This window comes from Macaca mulatta, chromosome 1 (assembly GCF_049350105.2).
Source record: "Macaca mulatta isolate MMU2019108-1 chromosome 1, T2T-MMU8v2.0, whole genome shotgun sequence".
NCBI lineage: Eukaryota > Metazoa > Chordata > Mammalia > Primates > Cercopithecidae > Macaca > Macaca mulatta.
In genome coordinates this window covers 13686809-13710657 of record NC_133406.1, presented here as the reverse complement: position 1 = coordinate 13710657, position 23849 = coordinate 13686809, and the positions used below count along the sequence as shown (strand labels likewise).

Below are 23849 nucleotides of genomic sequence, written 5' to 3'. Positions count from 1 at the left end.
GAGTAGTAGAGTAGCAGATGGAACACTGAGAAGTGATTTCCTTAAGGATAGATTTCCACAATGGAAAGGAAATGAGAGGTTCTACGAGGCAGGCTAGCGACTTGTAACCTATATGGAAGAGGTTATGAAATGACGATAGAATAGAATGGGCCTGTGAGTGTGGAAGGAGATATTTTCCGTGATCCAAGAACCATTTGCGTTGTGTGGGAAGAGATTGATAGGGAAGTTTCAGTGGGAGAGTAGGTGGGAGTGACTGATGAGAAGGGGAAAAACTGGCCATGAGGGACAGAAGTTGGAATGCTGGCTGCTTTTTTAGCTACCTTATCAGCATAAGCATTGCCCTGAGCGATGGGATCTGATGCCTTCTGGTGGCCCTTGCAGTGTATGACTCCAGCTTCCTTCAGAAGTAAAGCGGCCTGGAGAAGAGTTTTTATTAAAAAGGCATTAACGATGGAGGACCCTTGCATAGTGAGGAAACCTCTTTCAGCCCAAAAAACAGCATGCTGGTGCAGGATATGGAAGGCACATTTAGAGTCAGTATAAATATTAACATGTAGTCCCTTTGCAAGAATGAGGTCCCAAGTTAAGGCAATGAGTCTGGCTTGCTGAGAGGTAGTGGAGGGGGCCGAGCGGTAGCCTCAGTGATAGATGTGGAAGATACTATAGCATAGCCTGTCTTTGCTGGTGAGTGGCAATTAGGCCTGGTAGAACTGCCATCAATAAACCAGGTGTGATCAGGGTGAGGAACAGGAAAGAAGGAAATATGGGGAAATCGAATAAATGACAGGTGGATTAGACAGATGCAGTCATGGGGGTCAGATGTGGTGTCAGGAATAATGTGAGGGCTAGCCTAAAACAGTAAAGTCAAGTTGTTTGGACAGAAAGGCTACAGGGTGTGGCCCTGGCTCTTATGTAAGAATTCTGACCACGCAGCCCTGTATTTCAGCTATGTGTAATGCAAAGGATTGGGATGAGTTAGGGAGAGCTAGTATGGGAGCAGCTTTTAGGGCTGTTTTTTAAGGAATAGAAAGGGGAATGGGGAAAGGATTTAGGATTTATGGGGTCAGCTAGGTTTATCTAGAACAGAATGGGTTATGGAGGGAGGTATTGAGGAAAGGAGAGTATATGACTTTGGCACCACGGGGTGGATAGGCAAGACCATTTGGTTGATAAGGCACAGATCCTGAACTAACTTGTAAGACTTGTCTGGTTTTTGGACAGGTAAAATGGGGGAATTGTAAGGAGAGTTTATAGGCTTTTAAAAGGCCATGCTGTAACAGGCGAGTGATAACAGGCTTTAATCCTCTTAAAGCATGCTGTGGGATGGGATATTGGTGTTGAGCAGGGTAAGGGTGATTAGGTTTTAACAGGGTAGTAATGGGCATGTAATCGGTTGCCAGGGAGAGAGTAGAGGTATCCCGTACTTGTGGGGGTTAAGGTGGGGGGATATGAGAGGAGGATGCGATGGAGCCTTTGAACTGGGGAAAAGGACAGCAATGAGGTGCGGCTGTAGGCCAGCAATAGTCAGGGAAGCAGATAATTTAGTTAAAATGTGTTGACCTAATAAGGGAGCTGTGCAGGTGGGGATAACTAAAAAGGAGTGCAGAAAAGAATGTTGTCCAAGTTGGCACCAGAGTTGGGGAGTTTTAAGGGGTTTTGAAGTTTGGCCGTCAATGCCCACAAGTTATGGAGACAAGGGAAACAGGGCCTTGAAAAGAAGGTAATGTGGAGTGGGTAGCCCCCGTATCAATTCAGGGGACAGAATTACCCTCCACTGTAAGAGTTACCCGAAGCTCAGCGTCCGTGATGGTCCAGGGGGCTTCTGAGGCAATTGGGCAGCGTCAGTCTTCAGCTGCTAAGCCGAGGAGGTCTGGGAAGGAGTCAGCCAAGGAACACTGGGTTTGGGCTCCAGGGGCTTCAGGAGCAGCGGTGATGTGAGTCAGTCTGACCTCCAGTGGGGGCCGCACAGACAGGGCACGGCTTAGGAGAAATCCCGGGCTGCAGGCATTCTGAGGCTTAGTGGCCAGTCTTTTGGCATTTGAAGCAAGGTCCATGAGGATGTTTTGAAGGAGCCCCTAGGAGCTGTGGCTTGGATGTTCTGAAGTTCTTGTATGCTGGAGACGTGGTTGTGGGTGGTCTTACAGTGGAGGCAAGTAGCTGTAACTCAGAAATTAGTTGCTGTCTGGCTACCTCCTCTCTATTATTGTACACCTTGAACGTGAGGTTGATTAATTCCTGTTGTGGGGTTTGAGGGCTGGATTCCAATTTTTGAAGCTTTTTTCTAATGTCAGGAGCTGGCTGGGTGATAAAATGCATATTAAGAATAAGGCGGCCTTCTGGCCCCTCAGGGTCTAGGGCGATAAAGCATCTAAAGGTTGCTGCTAAGCGGGCGGTGAACTGGGCTGGGTTTTCGTCTTTACCTTGGGTAGTTTATTTAAGTTTGTCATAATAGCTTTGTAAGCTGCCTTTTTAAGCCCTTCAACTAGGCAGGAAACCATGTAATCTCGCCTACCTAAACCTGGGGAATCTGCCTGATAGTTCCATTGGGTATCTTTTCGGGGAATTGCTCTAACGCCTTCCTGGAGGCCTGACTCATGAAGCCAGTGGTTATCAGCGTGAGATTGGGCTAGAGAAAAAACTCTTTCCCATTCTTCCGGAGAGAGGGTAGAAGTTAGGATGACATTTAAGTCACCCCAGGTTAAATTGTAGGACAGAGTTAGATATCAGAATTCCTGTATATATTTAGTGGGGACTGATGAGAAAGAGCCTAAACGCTGGCTGATCTCGGAAAGGTCTGATAGAGAAAAAGGCACATGTGCCCAGACTATGCCTTCAGCTCCAGCCACCTCTCTAAGAGGAAATTGTTGGGCAGGTGGGGAGGGCTAGTCGTGGAATGAAACTAAGACAGACCCGGTGTGAGGAGGGGAGGTAATAGAAGAGTTATAGGGTGAGGGAGCAGACGCTGACAAAGAATTGGGACCTGACTGGGCCTGGCGAGGAGCAGCCTGGGGAGAAGGGAAGAGGTCGGATGAGTCCGTAGAAAAGAAGGATTCGAAGGACTCAGAAATTGGGGTGGAGAGTGAAGGAACAGTCAGAAGAGAAAGAAGAAAGATTTGGGACTAGTTGCATTGGGAGCAAAGATTAGGAAGGGACCGATGTGTAAAAGAATGCCTGGACATCAGGCACCTCAGACCATTTGCCCATTTTTCGACAAAAATTATCTATGTCTCGTAGGATGGAGAAATCAAAAGTGCCATTTTCTGGCCACTTAGAACCATTGTCGAGTTTGTATTGGGGCCAAGTGGTGTTGCAGAAGAAAATAAGACACTTAGATTTTAGGTCAGGCAAGAGTTGAAGAGGTTTTAAGTTCTTGAGAACACAGGCTAAGAGAGAAAAAGGAGGAATGGAGGGTGGAAGGTTGCCATAGTGAAGGAGGCAAGTTTAAAGAGAAGGGTAGATACACGGAAAAGGGGGTGGGGAGCAGCTCTGGGCTGCAATGTGGGTGAGCAGCCAAAGTTGGCATCCCTACAATTGACTTGCCACCAAGGGAATGTGGGTGAATGACCAAGGCAGGCATCCCTGCGGTGATCAGACACCAATGGAATGTGGGTGAATAATCAGGCAGGTGTCCCCACAATGATTAAACACCAAGGGAAGGCTGTCTTCCTGAATCTGTGACCGGCATCAGAGTTTTGGGTCCACGGATAAAATGTGTCTCCTTTGTCTCTACTAGAGAGGAAAGAGAACTGAAATTGGAAGGACAGGGAGATTGAAGGGTAACGAGAGAGGCTGGATAAGAGAGTGAAAAGACCACTTACCCAATTTGAAGTTGGAGAGATGTTCCTTGGGCTGGCTGGTCTGAGGACCTGAGGTCATAGGTGGATCTCTTCACGGAGTGAGGGTGAGGACAGGGGACTGGTCTCCCAAAGGAGTCCCTCTGACCCGGGTCTTCAGCACCAAATGTCTCACGCGTCCGTGTAAAGAGACTACCAAACAGGCTTTGTGTGAGCAACAAGGCTGTTTATTTCACCTGGGTGCAGGCGGGCTGAGTCCAAAAAAGGAGTCAGCAAAGGGTGGTGGATTATCATTATTTCTTACAGGTTTTGGGATAGGCGGTGGAATTGGGAGCAATGTTTTGCAGGCAGGGGGTGGATCTCATAAAGCACATTCTCAAGGGTGGGGAGAATTACAAAGAACCTTCTCAAGGACAGGGGAGATTACAAAGTACGTCTATCAGTTAGAGTGGGGCAGAAACAAATCACAATGGTGGAATGTCATCAGTTAAGGCTATTTTCACTTCTTTTGTGGATCTTCAGTTGCTTCAGGCCATGTGGATGTATACGTGCAGGTCACAGGGGATATGATGGCTTAGCTTGGGCTCAGAGGCCTGACAAAATCTAGAATCCGTCTCACAGAAAGCAAAACAAAGAAAAAAAAACCCAACACATTAGCTTCTCCTCCTGGCCCAGGGCCCCTGCCCCATGGCACAAGGAGAGAGCATCTGTCCTCTCCCTGTGCCATGGGGCAGGGAATGTGAGGGTTTCCTCCTGGCCCAGAGAAGGACTGGACTCTGGCTCCCTCAGCCCAACCTCTGCCCCTGCTCCCTGCTTCCTCCTCTTCCACCTCAGTGCCCCAATGAGGTTTATTCATGCTCTAGTAGCAGCTCTGCAGCAGCCTCGTCTTCCAGTTCTTCCTCCTCTTCCTCTGCCTCCCAGTACCCCGCTTCCCAGGCATTGCCCAGGTATACCCACTCCTTCCCTCTTTTTTTTTTTTTTTTTTTTGAGACGGAGTCTCACGCTGTTGCCCAGGCTGGAGTGCAGTGGCGCGATCTCGGCTCACTGCAAGCTCCGCCTCCCGGGTTCCCGCCATTCTCCTGCCTCAGCCTCCTGAGTAGCTGGGACTACAGGCGCCCGCCACCGCGCCCGGCTAATTTTTTGTATTTTTAGTAGAGACGGGGTTTCACTGTGGTCTCGATCTCCTGACCTTGTGATCCGCCCGCCTCGGCCTCCCAAAGTGCTGGGATTACAGGCTTGAGCCACCGCGCCCGGCCCACTCCTTCCCTCTTGCAACAAGCCTCTCTGTCCCCAATCAGCCCCCCAAGTATACTCAATCTTCTCGTCCAGCCCAGGCTGTGTGGAGCTAGGGTCCCCCACAACCTCCTCCCTGTGGCGGCCTTTTAGGCTTCCTCCTTCTCCTGGAGGCCAGTCCACTGCCCACATCACCCCCAAAACATCACCATCACCACCAGCAGCAACATCATGGAAGCTCTGGGCCCCCTCCACCTGGAGCATTTCTCCACCACCTGGAGAGCTGTAGGCCCATACCATGCACACTCTGTTTTTCTTTCTTTTTTTTCTTTTTTTTGAGACGGAGTTTCACTTTTGTCACCCAGGTTGGAGTGCAGTAGTGGCACTACCTTGGCTCACTGCAACCTCCACCTCCTAGGTTCAGGCGAGTCTCCTGCCTTAGCCTCCCAAGGAGCTGGGATTACAGGTGCTCACCACCATCAGTGGCTAATTTTTGTATTTTTAGTAAAGACGGGGTTTCAGTATTTTGGCCAGGCTGGTCACGAACTCCTGACCTCAGGTGATCCACCCGCCTCGGCCTCCCAAAGTGTTGAGATTACAGGCGTGAGCCACAGCACCCAGCCAATGCACACTCTTATGCCATGTGTTCCTCCCTGGGGTCTCTTTGGCTCTAGCCATCAGGGCCAGCATACCTGGCCCCATCTCACAGCCAGATGTTCTACAGACAAGCAGGCCCCAATTGCCCTCTACCTCCTGCAGTCTCTTCTTCTAACTCTGTACCTCCTCTCAAGGGTCCTACCCATGTTCACACACCTCCCAAGGCCCCTACGTCTTCCCGCTGGTGCCTATGGGCACCACCTCCTTGGCTGCCCTTTCCACGCCATTGCTGTTGTGGCTTCCTCACCAGTAGGCTACAAAACGGCCTACTCACCCCCCCCATAGGGAGAGAAAGCTGAATCCCCAGGGCCTAGACACAAGCCAGGGTGCCTCTCTCCATCTGAAGGGGACCCCATCGGGTCAATCCAGTCTTGCCCACTGTGGGACCTGCCACCTGCGAGCCCTCAGGTGTCATCTCTGCCACCACCACCTGTAGCCCCTGCCTCAGGGTTACTCCTAAGCACCAGACAGATCAAACGGGAGCTTGCTGAGGAGTATGAGACCCCGAAGAGCCCAGTACACCCAGCTTGCAGCCCCCACCTCCTCATAAGGTGGTAGTCCTGCCCAGCCATGCCAGTCAGTCAGCCAGGTGAGTGGGTATGGGAGGGTGAGTCGGTACGGGAGGGTGAGCCTGGAAGTGGGTTACGAAGGGGAAACAGAGAGAGGCACAGGAGGGGCCTTGTGTTTATGTGGTGGGTTTTTTTTTTTTTTTTTTTTTTTTTGAGACAGGGTTTCACTCTTGTTGCCAAGGCTGGAGTGCAATGGCACAATCTTGGCTCACTGCAACCTCTGCCTCCCGAGTTCAAGCAATTCTACTGCCTCGGCCTCCCAAGTAGCTGGCATTACAGGCATGTGCCAGCGCACCCGGCTAACTTTGTATTTTTAGTAGAGACAGGGTTTCTCCATGTTGATCAGGCTAGTCTTGAACTCCCGACCTCAGGTGATCCACCTGCCTCAGCCTCCCAAAGTGCTGGGATTACAGGCGTGAACCACCATACCTGGCCTTTGTGGTGTTTTTTATCTTATTTTTTACTGAGACAGGGTCTTGCTCTGTTACCCAGGCTGGAGACCAGTGGTGTGATCATGGCTCACCGCAGCCTTGAACTCTTGGGCTCAAGTGATCCTCCCACCTCAGCCTATGTGCCTGGAGCTGGGACAACAGACACATGCAGGAGCAACCGTCTAATTTTTTTATTTCTATTTTTTGTAGAGATGAGGTTTCTCCATGTTGCCCAGGATGGTCTTGAACTCCTGGCCTCCAGTGATCTGCCTGCCTTGGTCTCCCAAAGTGCTGGGATTATAGGCGTGAGCCACCACGCCTGGCCTATATGGTGTTTCTTTTTTTTTTCCTTTTTCTTTTTTGAGATGGAGTCTCGCTCTGTTGCCCAGGTTGGAGTGCAGTGGCATGATCTCGGCTCACTGCAAGCTCTACCTCCCGGGTTCACATCATTCTCCTGCCTCAGCCTCCCGAGTAGCTGGGACCACATGCACCCACCACCACGCCCTGCTAATTTTTTGTATTTTTAATAGAGATGGGGTTTCACCATGTTAGCCAGGATGGTCTCGATCTCCTGACCTTGTGATCTGCCCACCTTGGCCTCCCAAAGTGCTGGGATTACAGACTTGAGCCACTGCACCCGGCCGTTTATAGATTAAATGATAATAACCCTTCCCCAAAACTGCCCTTTTAAAACTAAATGAAAGGCCATCAAGTAGTACAGAAGTCAAATCCTATGGCACTAGGTTTCTGAGAAAGAAAAAAAAAAGCTTTATTGTGAGTCAGCCAACAAACAGACAGGAGGCCAGCTCAAACCAGCCTTCCTGTGCAGTTCTTAAGTCAGTGATTTTTAAACTTTTTATTGTATTTTATTTTTTTGAGACCGAGTCTCACTTTGTTGCCCAGGCTGGAGTGCAGTGGCATGATCTCAGCTCAGGTCACTGCAACGTCTGCCTCCCAGGTTCAAGTGATTCTCCTGCCTCAGCCTCCCCAGTAGCTGGGACTAAAGGTGTGTTCCACCACGCCCGACTCTTTTTTGTATTTTTATTTTTTTTAGTACAGATGGAGTTTCACCATGATCTCAAGTGATCCACCCACCTATGCCTCCCAAAGTGCTGGGAGTACAGGCATGAACCACGACACACAGTCTGCAAATGGGTTGTTTTGGTTTTATTTATTTATTTGTTTGACAGAGTATTGCTCTGTCACCCAGGCTGGAGTGCAGTGGCATAATCTTGGCTCACTGCAACCTCCGCCTCCTGGGTACTAGCAATTCTCCTGCCTCAGCCTCCCGAGTAGCTGGGATTACAGGTGCATGCCACCACACTCAGCTAATTTTTGTATTTTTAGTAGAGATGGGATTTCACCATGTTGGTCATGCTGGTCTCGAACTCCCAACCTCATGATTCGCCCACCTCGGCCTTCCAATGTGCTGGGATTACAGGTGTGAGCCACCGCACCTGGCCTCTACAAGTGGGTTTTTAAAGGAAAAAAGAAGAGGTAGTTTCTAAGTTGTTTACCAATAATAATTTACATTAAAATAAAATAAGCTGGCCGGGCGCGGTGGCTCAAGCCTGTAATCCCAGCACTTTGGGAGGCTGAGACGGGCGGATCACGAGGTCAGGAGATCGAGACCATCCTGGTTAACACGGTGAAACCCCGTCTCTACTAAAAAAATACAAAAAATTAGCCGGGCGCGGTGGTGGGCGCCTGTAGTCCCAGCTACTCGGGAGGCTGAGGCAGGAGAATGGCGTGAACCCGGGAGGCGGAGCTTGCAGTGAGCTGAGATCACACCACTGCACTCCAGCCTGGGTGACAGAGCGAGACTCTTTCTCAAAAAAAAAAATAAATAAATAAATAAAAAAATAAAATAAGCTATTGATTGGCTATACATGGTTTTATTTTATTTTATTTTTTGAGATGGAGTCTCACTCTGTAGCCCAGGCTGGAGTGTAGTGGTGGTATCTGGGCTCACTGCAACCTCCATCTCTCGGGTTCAAGCAATTCTCCTGGCTCACCCTTCCAAGTAGTTGGGACTATAGGTTTCACCATATTGGCCAAGCTGGTCTCGAACTCCTGACCTGGTGATCTGCCTGCCTCAGCCTCCCAAAGTGTTGGGATTACAGGCGTCAGCCACCGCGCCTGGCCTATTTTTTCTTTTCTCACCAACTAATTGAAAAGTGAGGGCTTTATTTATTTATTCATTTTCAGATGGAGTCTTGCTCTGTCCCCCAGGCTGGAGTGAAGCGGCACGATCTTGGCTCACTGTAGCCTCTGCCTCCCAGGTTCAAGCAATTTCTGCCTCAGCCTCTTGAGTAGCTGGTTTTACAGCATGTGCCACTACACCCCACCCAGCTAATTTTTTTTTTTTTTTTGAGACGTAATCTAGTTCTGTCACCAGGCTGGAGTGCAGTGGTGTGATCTCAGTTTATTGCAACCTCTGCCTCCCAGGTTCAAATGATTCTCCTGCCTCAGCCTCCCAAGTAGCTGTGATTATAGGCACACAGCACCATGCCCAGCTAATTTTTGTATTTTTAGTAGAGACAGGGCTTCACCCTGTTGGCCAGGATGGTCTCAATCTCTTGACCTCAGGTGATCCACCCACCTCGGCCTCCCAAAGTAATTGGATTACAGGCATGAGCCACCGAGCCTGGCCTTTTTTTCTTTTTTGAGACAGGGTCTCACTCTATTACCCAGGTTGGAGTGCAATGTTGAGATTTCAGCTCACTGCAACCTCTGTCTCCCCTGCTCAAGAGATTCTCCCAATTCAACCTCCTGAATAGCTGGGACTGCAGGCACCTGCCACTATGCCTGGCTAATTTTTGTATTTTTTTAGAGACAGGGTTTCGCCACATTGCCCAGACTAGTCTTGAACTCTTGAGCTCAAATGATCTGCTTGCCTCTGCCTCCCAAAATGCTGGGATTATAGGCGTGAGCCACCGTGCCCTGCTGAGGAGAGTCTTAATTTGGGATCCATAGACTCCTTTGAGGCCTATTCATGGGCTTCAAAGGATTAATCAATCCTTGAAATCATATGCAAAATTTGTGTGTAGGTAGACAGCCTTTATCAAATTTCCAGTGTGGTTTGTAATCCCCTCTTCCAAAGAAAAAACAGTCACTGTAATATCTAGTTTCTAGTTCCAAGGAGTGAACTATCAAAGTATAAAGCAGTAGAGACATCCAGCAGGATACTGACTGTTTATGTCCATTTAATATGACAATTAGAAGGTCACTTCTTGGAAGAGTCATTTGACTTTGCTCCCTCAATTTCCTTTCCACTTCACCTCACTTCAGTCTGCTTTTGGAATGCTAACACTCACTCTACCCAAACTGCTCTTGTTGTGGACTCTGTGGTATCCACCAACGGGTTCTTTCTGCCTGCTGCATAAACAAAATTAATTGACAGAAACCATGGCATTGCAGTAAAGAAAGTTTAATTGACACGAGGCTGGCCGTGCCCCGTGGGAGACAGTTATTACTCAAATCCATCTCACCAAAGGCTCAGATGTTAGGGGGTTTTTCAGATAGTTTGACAGGTACGGGGGCCAGGGAATGGGGAGTGCTGATTGGTTGGGTCAGAGGTGAAATCGTAAGAAGTAGAAGCTGTCCCCTTGCACTGAGTTTGTTCGTGGGTGGGGGGTCCAGGTTGGTGAGTCAGGGTGGGGCCATCCACTTGTCAGAAATGCAAAAACCTGAAAAGACATCTCAAAAGGCCAATCTTAGGTTCTACAACAGTGATGTTATCTGCAGGAATAATTGGGGAAGATGCGAATTTGTTACCTGAGGAATAATGGGTGGTAATCATTTAACTACAATTACAACTTAGAAGAATTCAGGACCCTCTCATCCTCCTAACTTGGTGGCCTTTCATTTAGTTTTAAAAGGGCAGTTTTGGGGAAGGGTTATTATCATTTAAACTATAAACTAAATTTCTCGCAAAGTTAGCTTGTCCTGTACCCAGGAATGAGCAAAGACAGCCAACCTGTGAGGCTAGAAGCAAGATGGGAGTAAACCATGTCAGATTTCTCTGTCAAAATTTTGCGAAGGCGGTTTCAACAGAAATTAACATGTCTAGGATAGTTGCTTTTCTATTATTTTTTCTATCACTGCATTTACTTTCATTCTGCCTTACGCTTTAACTAGGTAATTTTTTTTTTTTTTTTTTAGTTTTGGAGGCATTAACACTATATTCTTCTCTTTGACCACCGCATGCTGCCTACGTGGTAGGCTCTCAATACACATGGAACTGAACCTCTTGCAGGATTTGTAACTCACTTCCGTGGTACCTACTAAACTGGAACACGCGCGTTCCTGGGCGGCTCTGTCATCCCAGGTTTCAGCACTGGGAAATCGCTTGGGCCCCCGCTCAGAGGCGGGGCTTGGGTGGGTTGACCACTCCTCTCGCCTCCAATACTGTCGTTGACATTCTCGTCTATGCTCCGGCAGCCGTAGCTCACTCCGGTGGAGGCGGGACTTCCTACAGCATTTCCGGCCAGAGCCTAAAGCTTCGCTGCTGTGCAGTGCGCTGGAGGGGCAGCTGCTCCGAACACTTGGAGTCTCCGCGGGCAGGTGAGCTTCAGAGGTTCGGGGAGCTTCCGGAACGAGCATTCCTGGCCGGTGCGTCACCCTGCACTGCTCTTTGCCTTTTCTTCCTTTCCTGGAATCTTCCCAGATTGCCATAGCCGGGCGTTGCCTGTTCCGTGCGGCTTTGAACCAGCCCAGAAGTGCGGGCCCGAAGGGAGTGCGTGTGTGCTGGGAGGCGGTCCAGCCGGCTGGGTTGGGGCCGCCCTGCCCCTTCTGGAAGGCCTTGTTTAGGAGTAACCGCACGTGATCCTTCGCATTTTAAGCTTCTTTCAGAGAATTGCCATGTCACTTTGGAAGAGGTGAAAATGGTACAGGCGACCAACGACTTTTACAAGGTGTCCTCTTAGAGGAACAGCTCCGTCCTGCCGAATCAGTTAACATTGGTGATGACAGAGAAATAACGTTAAGTAGGTGGAGAGCACTTAAAGTAACTGTTCGTTTGTTCTTTTGGGACAGTCTTGCTCTGTCGCCCAGGCTGGAGTGCAGTGCGGCGATCTCGGCTCACTGCAACCTCCGCCTCCCGGGTTCAAGCGATTCTCCTGCCTCAGCCTCCCGAGTAGCTGGGATTACAGGCGCCCGCCCCCACGCTCGGCTAATTTTTGTATTTTTAGTAGAGACGGGGTTTCTCCATGTTGGCCAGGCTGCTCTCGAACTCCTGACCTCAGGGGATCCACCCGTCTCAGCCTCCCAAAGTGCTGAGATTACAGGCGTGAGCCACCGCGTCCGGCCTGAAGTGACTATTTTTACTTGGTGTTTACTACCACATGGGGACTGTTCTCAGTTGTGGGTGGATCCAAATGACGGTGTGACAGCCTTGTCCTCAGAGAAGCAGTCCTGGCGGGAAGACAGAATTAACAAATTGCCAAACTGTTAGAGAAAGTTAGTGGAGGTAGAGATGAAGAGAGAAGACTTTTCTTTTCTCTGTCATTAATTTAGCCACAGCTGCTGTCTTTTGATATTTGCTTCAAAACGTTTTTCATATTGTTTTAACTTTTCTGTATGTTTATATTTTATATACTGTTGTAAACAGCACATCTCTGGGTTTTTTTTTTTTTTTTCAATCTAAGTGGACAGCCTGCTTTTTTTTTTTTTTTCGATATGGATTCTTGCTCTGTTACCCGGGCTGGTGTGCAGTGGCCCAATCTCAGCTCACTGCAACCACGCCTCCCAGGTTCAAGCAATTCTCCCACCTCAGCCTCCCGAGTAGCTGGGATGACAGGTGTGTGCCACCATGCCCAGCTAATTTTTTTTTTTTTTTTGTATTTGTAGTAGAGACGGGGTTTCGCCATGTTGGCCAGGCTGGTTTCAAACACCTGGCTACTACAGGTGTGAGCTACGGTGCCTGGCCCAGCCTGCCTTTTGACTAGCAGGTTTATTGGATTTACATTCATTGTCACCACTGAAATATTTGTTCAGATCAAAATCTTTGGCATCACCCCTGATTAATCTCTTTCATGTATATCAGCAAATCCTATGGACTCTCCATCTTCAAAATCTGTCCACACTCCCAAGTTCTTCTCATCACCTTCACTTGTTCAAGTTACATTGTCTCTCACTTGAATTACTGCAGTAGTTTCTGCTCTTTCCTCTTTTAGTCTGTTTGCATCACAGCATTTCGATTGATCCTTTAAAAAAAAATTTATCTCTTTTCTCTCAAAAATCCTCCAAGGACTACACATTTCACCCAGAGTAAAAGCCAAAGTTGGCTGGACGTGGTGGCTCATGCCTGTAATCCTAGCACTTTGGGAGGCCGAGGCGGGTGGATCACGAGGTCAAGAGATCAAGACCATCCTAGCCAACATGGTGAAAAACCGTCTCTACTAAAAATACAAAAATTAGCCAGGCATGGTGGTGCGTGCCTGTAATCTCAGCTACTCAGGAGGCTGAGGCAGGAGAATCACTTGAACCCGGTGGGGGGTGGGGGAAGAGAGGAGTGGAGGTTGCAGTGAGCCGAGTTCATGTCACTGCACTCCAGCCTGGTGACAGAGCAAGACTCCGCCTCAAAAAAAAAAAAAAAAAATGGCACAGTGGGTTAATAAGCCTATAATCCTGGCACTTTGGGAGGCCAAGGCGGGTGGATCACCTGAGGTCAAGTGTTCGAGACCAGCCTGGGCAAAGTGGCGAAACCCTGTCTCTACTAAAAAAATACAAAAAATTACTGGGGAGTGGTGGCGTGCGCCTGTAGTCCAAGCTACTAGGGAGGCTGAGGCAGGAGAATCGCTTGAACTCTGGGGGGTGGGGGAGGAGGTTACAGTGAGCCGAGATCGTCCCATTGCACTCCAGCCTGGGCAACAAGGGCAAAACTCAGTCTCAAGAAAAAAAACAAAAAAGCCAAAGTCTTTAGAGTGGATTATTCATCGAAGGTCCTATGTGACCTAGCCCTGCTTCACTTCTGATCTCATGTTGTTTTAGTCTCCTGTTTGCTCTATTGTATGGCCTCCTCAAGTGCATCCTAGCCTTAGGATATTTGCACTTGCTATTCCTTTCCCTCATATGTCCACATGGCTCAGTTTTTTACCTCTCTCATATTGTGGGGACTATTTTCTTCTCAGTAAGGCCTACTCTGACAAGCGACCGCCATCTTTAACATTTCCATTGCACTCATTATCCTTGTGCTTATCATCATATGACATGCCATGTGATAGACAATTTGAAATCAGTATGATAGAGATATTGTTAGGTGTGAGATGAATATTACCCAGAAAGTAGATAGAGGTTACCAGAGAGGGAAAACATCATTCTTTGCCAGTGATTATTTTAGTAGCTGGAATGAATTTGTGGAGAAGTGATTTTAGAAAATTTGATGGTATTTGTAAGTGTAAAGAAAAGTCACAGACTAATTGGTTTGTTAGTTACTTTTTTTTTTTTTTTTTGAGACGGAGTCTTGCTCTGTTGCCCAGGCTGGAGTATAGTGGTGCGATCTTGGTTCACTGCAAGCTCTGCCTCCTGGGTTCACGCCATTCTCCTGCCTCAGCCTCCCGAGTAGCTGGGACTACAGGTGCCGCCACTGCGCCCGGCTAATTTTTTTGTATTTTTAGTAGAGATGGGGTTTCACCGTGTTAGCCAGGATGGTCTCGATCTCCTGACCTCGTGATCTGCCCACCTCGGCCTCCCAAAGTGCTGGGATTACAGATGTGAGCCACCGCACCCGGCCTGTTAGTTACTTTTCTATGTTCTCATTTGTATAGTTTTGTCATAAAATTGTGGGTTTGGTACACATTTAGGTCATTGGTGTTTTAGAGAGAAGACATGCCTTCAGTTTCTTTGGAAAATGCCTAAAGTTTTTGTAGAAGCTCCTTAAAATTATGTGAGATACAGTTTGGGAGGCCAAGGCGGGTGGATCACTGGAAGTCAAGAGTTTGAGACCAACCTGGCCAACATAGAGAAACCCCGTCTGTACTAAAAATACAAAAATTAGCTGGGCATGGTGGTGGGCGCCTGTACTCCTAAGTGCTGTGGAGGCGGAGGCAGAAGAATTGCTTGAACCCAGGAGGGGAAGGATTATAATCATAATTCTCCTGCCCAGCCTCCTGAGTAGCTGGGATTACAGGTGTGGGCCACCACACCTGGCTAATTTTTGTATTTTTAGTAGAGATGGGATTTCACCATGTGTGCCAAGCTGGTCTCGATCTCCTGACCTGACGTGATCTGCCTGCTTTGGCCTCCCAAAGTGCTGGGATTACTGGTATGCGCCAACGAATTTGGCCTCTATTCTTTTCAAATTATTTTATTTGAAGAATTATTTAGTTACCTTATCATATAGGAGGTCTCTCGTTCTGGCTCATGCCTGTAATCCCAGCACTTTGGGAGGCGGGTGGATCACCTGAGGTTGGGAGTTTGTGACCAGCCTGGCCAACATGGTGAAACCCCCTCTCTACTAAAAATACAAAAAATTAGCCAGGCATGGTGCTGGGTGCCTGTAATTCCAGCTACGTGGAAGGCTGAGATAGAAGAATCCCTTGAGCCCAGGAGGCGGAGGTTGCAGTGAACTGAGATCGCACCTTTGCACCCCAGCCTGGGCGACAAGTCTCAAAAAAAAAAAAAAAAAAAATTTAGCTGGGCGTGGTGGCACATGCCTGCCCCGCCTAGTGATTAGGGAGGCTGAAGCAGGAGGATTGCATGAGCCCAGTTGTTCAAGTCTATAGTGATCTAGGAAATAGACTGAGTTTAGATTTTAAAAGCAGATTGATAAGAAAAAGGTCAATAAACCAGTAGGAAACGCACAAAGTATATTAACAGCTGGTTCATAAATGGAAATGGAAATGAACTACATATTTTATTCATTAGACTGACCATCAAAAATTTTTTTTTTTTTTTTTGAGACGGATTCTCACTCTGTCCCCCAGGCTGGAGTGCAGTGGCACAGTCTCGGCTCGCTGCAACCTCTGCTCCCGGGTTCATGCCATTCTCCTGCCTCAGCCCCCCCAGTAGCTGGGACTACAGGCGCCTGTCGCTACGCCCTGCTAATTTTTTGTATTTTTAATAGAGACAGGGTTTCACCATGTTAGCCAGGATGGTCTCGGTCTCCTGACCTCGTGATCCGCCTGCCTCGGCCTTCCAAAGTGTTGGAATTACAGGCATGAGCCATGGCACCCAGCCTCAAAATTTTATTAATACATTATGAAGGCCAGGTTGTAAGAATACAGGAGTTTATACACTGCTGATAGCAGGGTAAGTTGATATAGCCATTATAAAGGAACATTTAGCATTAGCTATTAACATTTAACATGCACATACTTTTTGACTCAGCAATACCAGTTTTGAGAAACTTTCCTACAGATATAGGAAGATAAACGTGTAGGCGTAATTTCTTCAATATTGTTTGTGATAGCAAGAACTTGGTATTAACTAAATATCCTTCAGTTTGAAGACTGGTTAAGTATATTATGGTATATCTATTCAAATACTATATTCCCCCCCAAATTAAAATCTCTTGTCATAGCTTTGGGTAAATCTCTAGGATATATTATTGAATGAAAAGGTGAGGAATAGAACCACCTGTATAGTAGGCTTTCAGTTGTGTAAAGAAAGAAAAAATGTCTTTGCTTTTCTATATATAAAATATTATGGGAGTAGGCTGGGCACCGTGGCTCACTCCTGTAGTCCCAGCACTTTGGGAGGCCAAGGCGGGCGGATCCTGAGGTTAAGAGATCGAGCCCATCCTGGCCAATGTGGTGAAACCCTGTCTCTACTAAAAATACAAAACTTAACTAGGCGTGGTGGCAGGAGGCACCTGTAGTCCCAGGTGCCTCCTGCCACCTGGGACTACAGGAGAATGGTGTGAACCCAGGAGGCGGAGCTTGCAGTGAGCCGATATTGCACCACTGCACTCCAGCCTGGGGCAACAGAATGAGACTCCATCTCAAAAAAAAAAAAAAAAAAAAAATCGATTTAGACTAAGAAGTAGTGCAAGAGGCCGGGCGCGGTGGCTCAAGCCTGTAATCCCAGCACTTTGGGAGGCCGAGACGGGCGGATCACGAGGTCAGGAGATCGAGACCATCCTGGCTAACACAGTGAAACCCCGTCTCTACTAAAAAATACAAAAAACTAGCCGGGCGAGGTGGCGGGCGCCTGTAGTCCCAGCTACTCGGGAGGCTGAGGCAGGAGAATGGCGTAGACCCGGGAGGCGGAGCTTGCAGTGAGCTGAGATCCGGCCACTGCACTCCAGCCTGGGCGACAGAGCGAGACTCCGTCTCCAAAAAAAAAAAAAAAAAAAAAAAAAGAAGTAGTGCAAGAATGTCTACTTGGATATGTATTTTTTTTTTTTTTTTTTTTTTGTTTTGAGACAGAGTCTCGCTCTGTCAACCAGGCTAGAGTGCAGTGGTTCACCCTTGGCTCACTGCAACCTCCACCTCCCAGGTTCATGCAATTCTCCTTGCCTTAGCCTCCCGAATAGCTGGGATTACAGATGTGCTCCACCTCACCTGGCTAATTTTTGTATTTTTAGTTGAAATGGGATTGATTTCACCATAGTGGCCAGGCTGCTCTCAAATTCCTGACCTCAGATGATCCTCCTGCCTTGGCCTCCCAAAGTATTGGGATTACAGGTGTGAGCCACTGCTCCTGCCTGGCTTTGTAGAACCTTAAACGTATTTATCTATCTCAAGAATTTTTCCCAAGGAAATACTTCATAAGGTAACATTTTAAAAATCAAAGCTGTTTTTAGCTGTTTTCTTTGGAGTAGTAAACAGCATTAGAGAAATGATTGGCTGGGTGTGGTGGTTCACACCTGTAATCCCAGCACTTTGGAAGGCTGAGAATCACTTGAAGCCAGCAGTTTGAGACCAACCTGGGCAGCATAGAGAGATTCCCTTCTCTACCAATAGAAAAGAGAGAGAGAGAGAGGCCGGGCACGGTGGCTCTCGCCTGTAATCTCAGCACTTTGGAAGCTGAGGTGGGCGGATCATGGGGTCAGGAGATCGAGACCATCCTGGTTAACACAGTGAAACCCCGTCTCTACTAAAAATACCAAAAATTAACCGGGTGTGGTGGCGGGTGCCTGCAGTCCCAGCTACTCAGGAGGCTGAGGCAGGAGAATGGCATGAACCCGTGAGGCGGAGGTTGCAGTGAGCCGAGTTTGCACCACTGCACTCCAGCCTGGGCAACAGAGCAAGACTCCATCTCAAAAAAAAAAAAAAAAAAAGAGAGAGAGAGAGAAATTATTAAGTAAATTGTGGTTTCATACTTGAATATTGAGATGATTAATGTGTTGACTCTGTGGTTGTATAGAAAAATGTTCATGGACAAATGTTAATATGGCTAGTTGAGGTGGCTCAAACCTGTAATCCCAGCACTTTGGGAATTCTCAGGAGGACTGCTTGAGCCCAGGAGTTAAAGACCAGCCTCAATAACATAGTGAGACCCTACCTTATTTTTTAAAAAGTTAATAAAAGAAGTAGAACAAATTATATGTCTCAGTTGTAGTAAAATTCTGCTTACATGTTAATGAAAATTTTGAAAGGGCTCTTAAAACTGGTAAAAAAAAAACTCATTTTTAGGGTAATATAATTGTAGTGAAATTTAAACATTTAAATTTTATGATCAGAAAATGGTAATAAGTCAGAAATGGCTTTGGAGTTTCTTTCATTGCAACCTTAATAGTAAGCAACAGTCTTTCCCATGAAAGGGACAGAAAAAAATGAATGTAATGTCTACATTTTTTTTTTCTCTGAGACGGAGTCTCACTCTGTGGCCCAGTCTGGAGTGCAGTTGCACGATCTCAGCTCACTGCAACCTCCGCCTCCTGGGTTCAAGCGATTCTTGTGCCTCAGTCTCCCAAGTAGCTGGGATTATAGGCACCCACCACCATGCCCGGCTAATTTTCATATTTTTTAAAATTTAAAATTTTATTTATTTTTTTGAGACTGAGTCTTGCTTTGTTGCCCAGGCTGGAATGCAGTGGCACACTTTCACTCACTGCAGCCTCCACCTCTCAGGTTCAAGCCTTCTGAGTAGCTGGGATTGCAGGTGTTTGCCACCATGCCTGGCTAATGTTTGTATTTTTAGTAGAGACAGGTTTCACCATGTTGGCCAGGCTGACCTCGAACTCCTGACCTCAGATGATCCACTCGCCTCGGCCTCCCAAAGTATTGGGATTACAGGTGTGAGCCACTTTGCCTGGCCTACACTGTTAAATGAATGCTTTTCAGACCATTGTACCCCACATGCAGGTCAGGCCATATCTGGAATGTGGTTTTCAGTTCTAGGTATTGCAATTTAAGCATGGAATCAGTAAATCAGTTACGGAGGAAAACTGGAATGCTATAAGGAGGGTTTAAGGAGCTAGAAATGTGTATCCTGGTAGAGAGGTTTGGGAGATGAAGACAGGAAGCAGGGATAGCAGAAATGGTAACAAATGGACTTCCATATTTATTTATTTATTTTTTGGGACCGAATCTCCCTCTGTCACCAAGGCTGGAGTGTAATAGCGTGATCTCGGCTCACTGCAACCTCTGCCTCCCGGATTCAAGCGATTTTCCTGCCTCAGCTTCCCTAGGAGCTGGGATTACAGGCATCCACCACCACACCTGGCTAATTTTTGTATTTTTAGTAGAGACGGGTTTCACTATGTTGGCCAGGCTGGTCTCGAACTCCTGACCTCAGGTGATTCATGCACCTTGGCCTCCCAAAGTGCTGGGATTACAGGTGTGAGCTACCGTGCCCAGCCGGCCTTCCACATTTAAATGTTGGCCGAGAAAGGGAATATATTGATTTTCTGTAGCTACACAAAGCAGTAGTAGAAAATTACTAGGTGAAAATGATAGAGATGTAGATTTCTTTTCTTTTCTTTTCTTTTTTTTTTTGAGATGGAGTCTTGCTCTGTTGCCCAAGCTGGAGCGCAGTGGTGTGATCTTGGCCCACTGCAAGCTCTGCCTCCTGGGTTCACATCATTCTCCTGCCTCAGCCTCACAAGTAGCTGGGACTACAGGCGCCCGCCACCACACCCGGCTAATGTTTTGTATTTTTAGTAGAGATGGGGTTTCACTGTGTTAGCCAGGATGGTCTTGATCTCCTGATCTCATGGTCTACCCGCCTTGGCCTCCGGCCTTGGATTACAGGCATGAGCCACCGCACCGGCCTAGAGATGTAAATTTTGTCTTTTGAAAGAACAGTAACAAGTAGAGTCACTCCAACATTTAAGTGGGCTGTCTTCATTAGTTAGCAAGTGTGTGTATTTTAAAAAGTCATTCCATCTTAACCAAGCCTTAGTTAGCACCCAGATAGGCCTAAGAAGAGCAACATGCCACTCACATTCAGGTGATTAGGAGAGGGCCCAGTGCAGTCCATAAGAGAGAATTTAACTAGGCAGCAGCTGACTGCAGGTCATTTTGACTGGATACTAAAATGGGGCTGGGGGTGGGGGAGTGATCAAAGTGATTGTCCCAGCAACAGGCAATAAGGGTACAGAGTGGGCCAGTAACAGCATCACGTAGGTCTAACTTCAGGAAACAGGGACCCATTGGTTACTAGCTAGAAGAAGAGGGTAAAGGCTTTGGAACTAAGGCATAGGTCACCAAGACATGGATCCAGTTTCTAGGTCTTCACAAAAGATCATGGTATCAAGAAAGACATTATTAGAAACATTCAGAGACTAGACAGGATCATCAAAAATACTGACTTGAGGCCGGGCGCAGAGGTTCACGCCTGTAATCCCAGCACTTTGTATTTTTAGTTGGGAGGCCCACGAACTTTGGAAGGCCGAGATGGGTGAATCACCTGAGGTCAGGAGTTCGAGACCAGCCTGACCAATAACATGAAACCCTGTCTCTACTAAAAAAAAAACAAAAAACAAAATTAGCTAGGCTTGGTGGCGCATGCCTATAATCCCAGCTCCTCAGGAGGCTAAGGTGGGAGAATCACTTGAACCTGGGAGGCAGAGGTCGCAGTGAGCTGAGATTGTACCACTGCACTCCAGCCTGGGTAACAGAGCGAGACTCGTCTCAAAACAAACAAACAAAAAAACCTGACTTGACACGGAGACTGTTAATTACTGACCTTAGATCTTATACTTAATGATCTCATTGGTCCCGTCTGTGGGCACAGCATACAGGTAGGAACGAAAAAAATATATATTACTGGAGATTGAATAGGATCAAGCATGTGAAGGAATTCATGAGTTACTTACAGATGTTATTAATAATGAGAATGGCTTCCTAGTGTCTTCAATCCTCATTCCTGCTATTACACTCCCTGGTTTTACTACCCATTGATGGCTGCCCGCTTCTTCTTACCAAGCCATTCTCACTGTTAGCCTGATCTGCAGGGTGATATGGTAGTACCCTTAAGCTGAGCCCCAGCTGGAAAGAGCTTCAGACTGTGGGGCCTTGTGAGTTTCTGGGTTTAGATAATCCCTATACATTCTAGTTCATGGAGCCAAGATTTGGCCTAATACTTTAATTTCTTGTAGGAATGGAGTTCTGCAGTCATTTTATTAGTCTCTCTTCTTAGGGACTAGAGCTCTGAATCTGAGCACAGGTTTTTGGGTAGTGCTGTGTCTCTGGCCAGACCTCTTAGTTTACTAAAAACATAAATTCCCCGTACCTGGTCTGACCTGTATGTTGATCCTACCATCAGATCATCTAAACTGGTTGGCTCAGTGGCTCACACCTGTAATCCCAACACTTGGAGGCTGAGGTGGGCAGATCACTTGAGGTCAGGAGTTTGAGACCAGCCTGGACAATATGTGAAATCGCATCTCTACTAAAAATACAAAAATTAGCTGGGCCTGGTGGCGGCCGCCTGTAATTCCAGTTACTCAGGAGGCTGAGGCAGAAGAATCGCTTGAACCCAGGAGATGGAAGTTGCGATAAGCTGAGATTGCACACCATTACACTCCAGCCTGAGCAACAGAGTGAGACTACGTCTCAAAAAAAAAAAAAAAAAAATTCATCTAAACTGCTTTGACTTTTCTCACCAACTATGGACTTGGAGATCATTTCTCTTTTGCTTTTCAACGCTACTGGGCAGGTTTAGATCTGGATCCTGGCCCCCTTCCCAATGGCCCTGCCTTCCTTTATTTAAATAGACAAAATTCAGCTCCATATTGAAAGTAGGATTCTTTTCACAACAATTGGGAAAAATGATTTTGTTTGTTTGTTTGTTTTTCGTGAGATGAATCTTGCTCTGTCACCAGGCTGGAGTGCAGTGGCATGATCTTGGCTCACTGCAACCCCCGCCTCCTGCATTCAAGTGATTCTTCCGCCTCAGACGGCCAAGTAGCTGGGACTACAGGCGGTGCGCTACCACGTCCAACTAACTTTTTTGTATTTTTAGTAGAGACGGGGTTTCACCCTGTTCGCTGGGATGGTCTCGATCTCTTGACCTTGTGATCCACGCGCCTTGGCCTCCCAAAATGCTGGGATTACAGGTGTGAGCCACCGTGCCCAGCCTAATGTTATTGTTTTTACAAAATATTTGAGGACCTGATTGGGACCTTATGCTGAAACTTAATAAAATCATAATGTGAGATTGAAATGCTTAGATTATTCTGTAATATGGAAATAGCAGATCAAATGTAACAGACAACTCCAGTAACAGGAAATGTCTACCTATTCTTTTTTTTTTGAGATGGAGTCTTGCTCTGTTGCCCAGGCTGAAGTGCATGGCTCGATCTTGGCTCACTGCAACCTTTGCCTCCTGGGTTCAAGCGATTCTCCTGCCTCAGCCTCCTGAGTAGCTGGGATTACAGGCACACATCACCATGCCTGGCTAATTTTTGTATTTTTGGTAGACACAGGGTTTCACCATGTTGGTCAAGCTGGTCTCGAATATCTGACCTCGTGATCCACCCGCCTTGGCCTCTCAAAGTGCTGGATTTACAGACATGAGACACCACTCCCGGCCGTCTACCTGTTCTTAAAAAAAATAAAAATAAAAAAACCATAAAGGTGGAGAGGTAATAATACCAAAGGCCTCAAATATCTATATACCAATGGAGTTTGCGGGTAGTCAGTATTTTTTTTTTTTTTTTTTGAGACGGAGTTTTTTTTGCCCAGGCTAGAGTGCAATGGTGCAATCTTGGCTCATGGCAACCTCTGCCTCCTTGGTTCAAGCGATTCTCCTGCCTCAGCCTCCCGAGTAGCTGGGATGACAGGCATGTGCCACCACGCCTGGTTAATTTTGTATTTTTAGTAGAGATGGGGTTTCTCCATGTTGGTCAGGCTGGTCTTGAACTCCCGACCTCAGGTGATCTGCCTGCCTCAGCCTCCCAAAGTGCTGAGATTACAGGCATGAGCCACCGTGCCCGACTGTCAATAATGTAATTATAACCCCAGACGGCATGTAATAGCATATGTTTTTTCTTTTGTTTTGTGCACATATTATATATGGTAATATTAAAATAGAAAAATACTTTGTTCAATAGTCGTGTAACTTGTGGTTGTTTAAAAATCCTTGTACTTCAACACTGTTATCTTTTATTTGTGTTTTTTTGTTTGTTTGTTTTGAGACAGGCTGTAGCTCTGTTGCCTAGGCTGGAGCACAGTGGCATGATCTTGGCTTACTGCAGCCTCAATCTTCTGGGCTCACATGATCCTCCCATTTCAGCTTCCCAAGTAGCTGGGACTACAGACGTGCCTTTTTTTTGTGTTTTTTTTGGTAGAGATAAGTTTCACTATGTTGCCCAGGCTGGTCTCGAATTCCTGACCTCAGATGATCTGCCTGCCTTGGCCTCCCAAAGTGCTGAGATTACAGGCATGAACAACCGTGCCCAGCCAACATTGCTAGCTTTTTAAAATAGAAAGTGAGTTTTATTTGGGCCGGGCATGGTGGTTGATGCCTGTAATTCCAGCATTTTGGGAGACTGAGGCAGGTGGATCACTTGAGGTCAGGAGTTCGAGACCAGCCTGGCCAACATGGTGAAACACTGTCTTTACTAAAAATACAAAAGTTAGCTGGGTGTGGTGGCGTGTGTGTGGTGGTGTGTGCCTGTAATCCCAGTTACTTGGGAGGCTGAGGCAGGAGAATTGCTTGAACCCAGCAGGCAGAGGTTGCAGTTAGCAGAGGTCGTGCCACTGCACTCCAGCCTGGGTGACAGAGTGAGACTCTGTCTCAAGAAAAAAAAAAAGAAAAAAAGGAAGTGAGTT

At 47.2% G+C, this 23849-nt stretch overlaps 1 protein-coding gene across 14 annotated transcripts in view; it reads left to right on the top strand.

Moving 5' to 3' along the window:
* Window positions 1-11175: 11175 nt before the first annotated feature.
* Window positions 11176-23849, top strand: part of TBCE (tubulin folding cofactor E) — an 83322-nt gene continuing 70648 nt past the window's right edge. For 5 of the 14 annotated variants that reach the window (XR_003727395.2, XM_077992212.1, XM_015126572.3 and 2 more), the window contains exon 1: window positions 11176-11250. The gene's annotated coding sequence lies outside the window, so the exon portion shown is untranslated. 14 annotated transcript variants of the gene reach the window in all.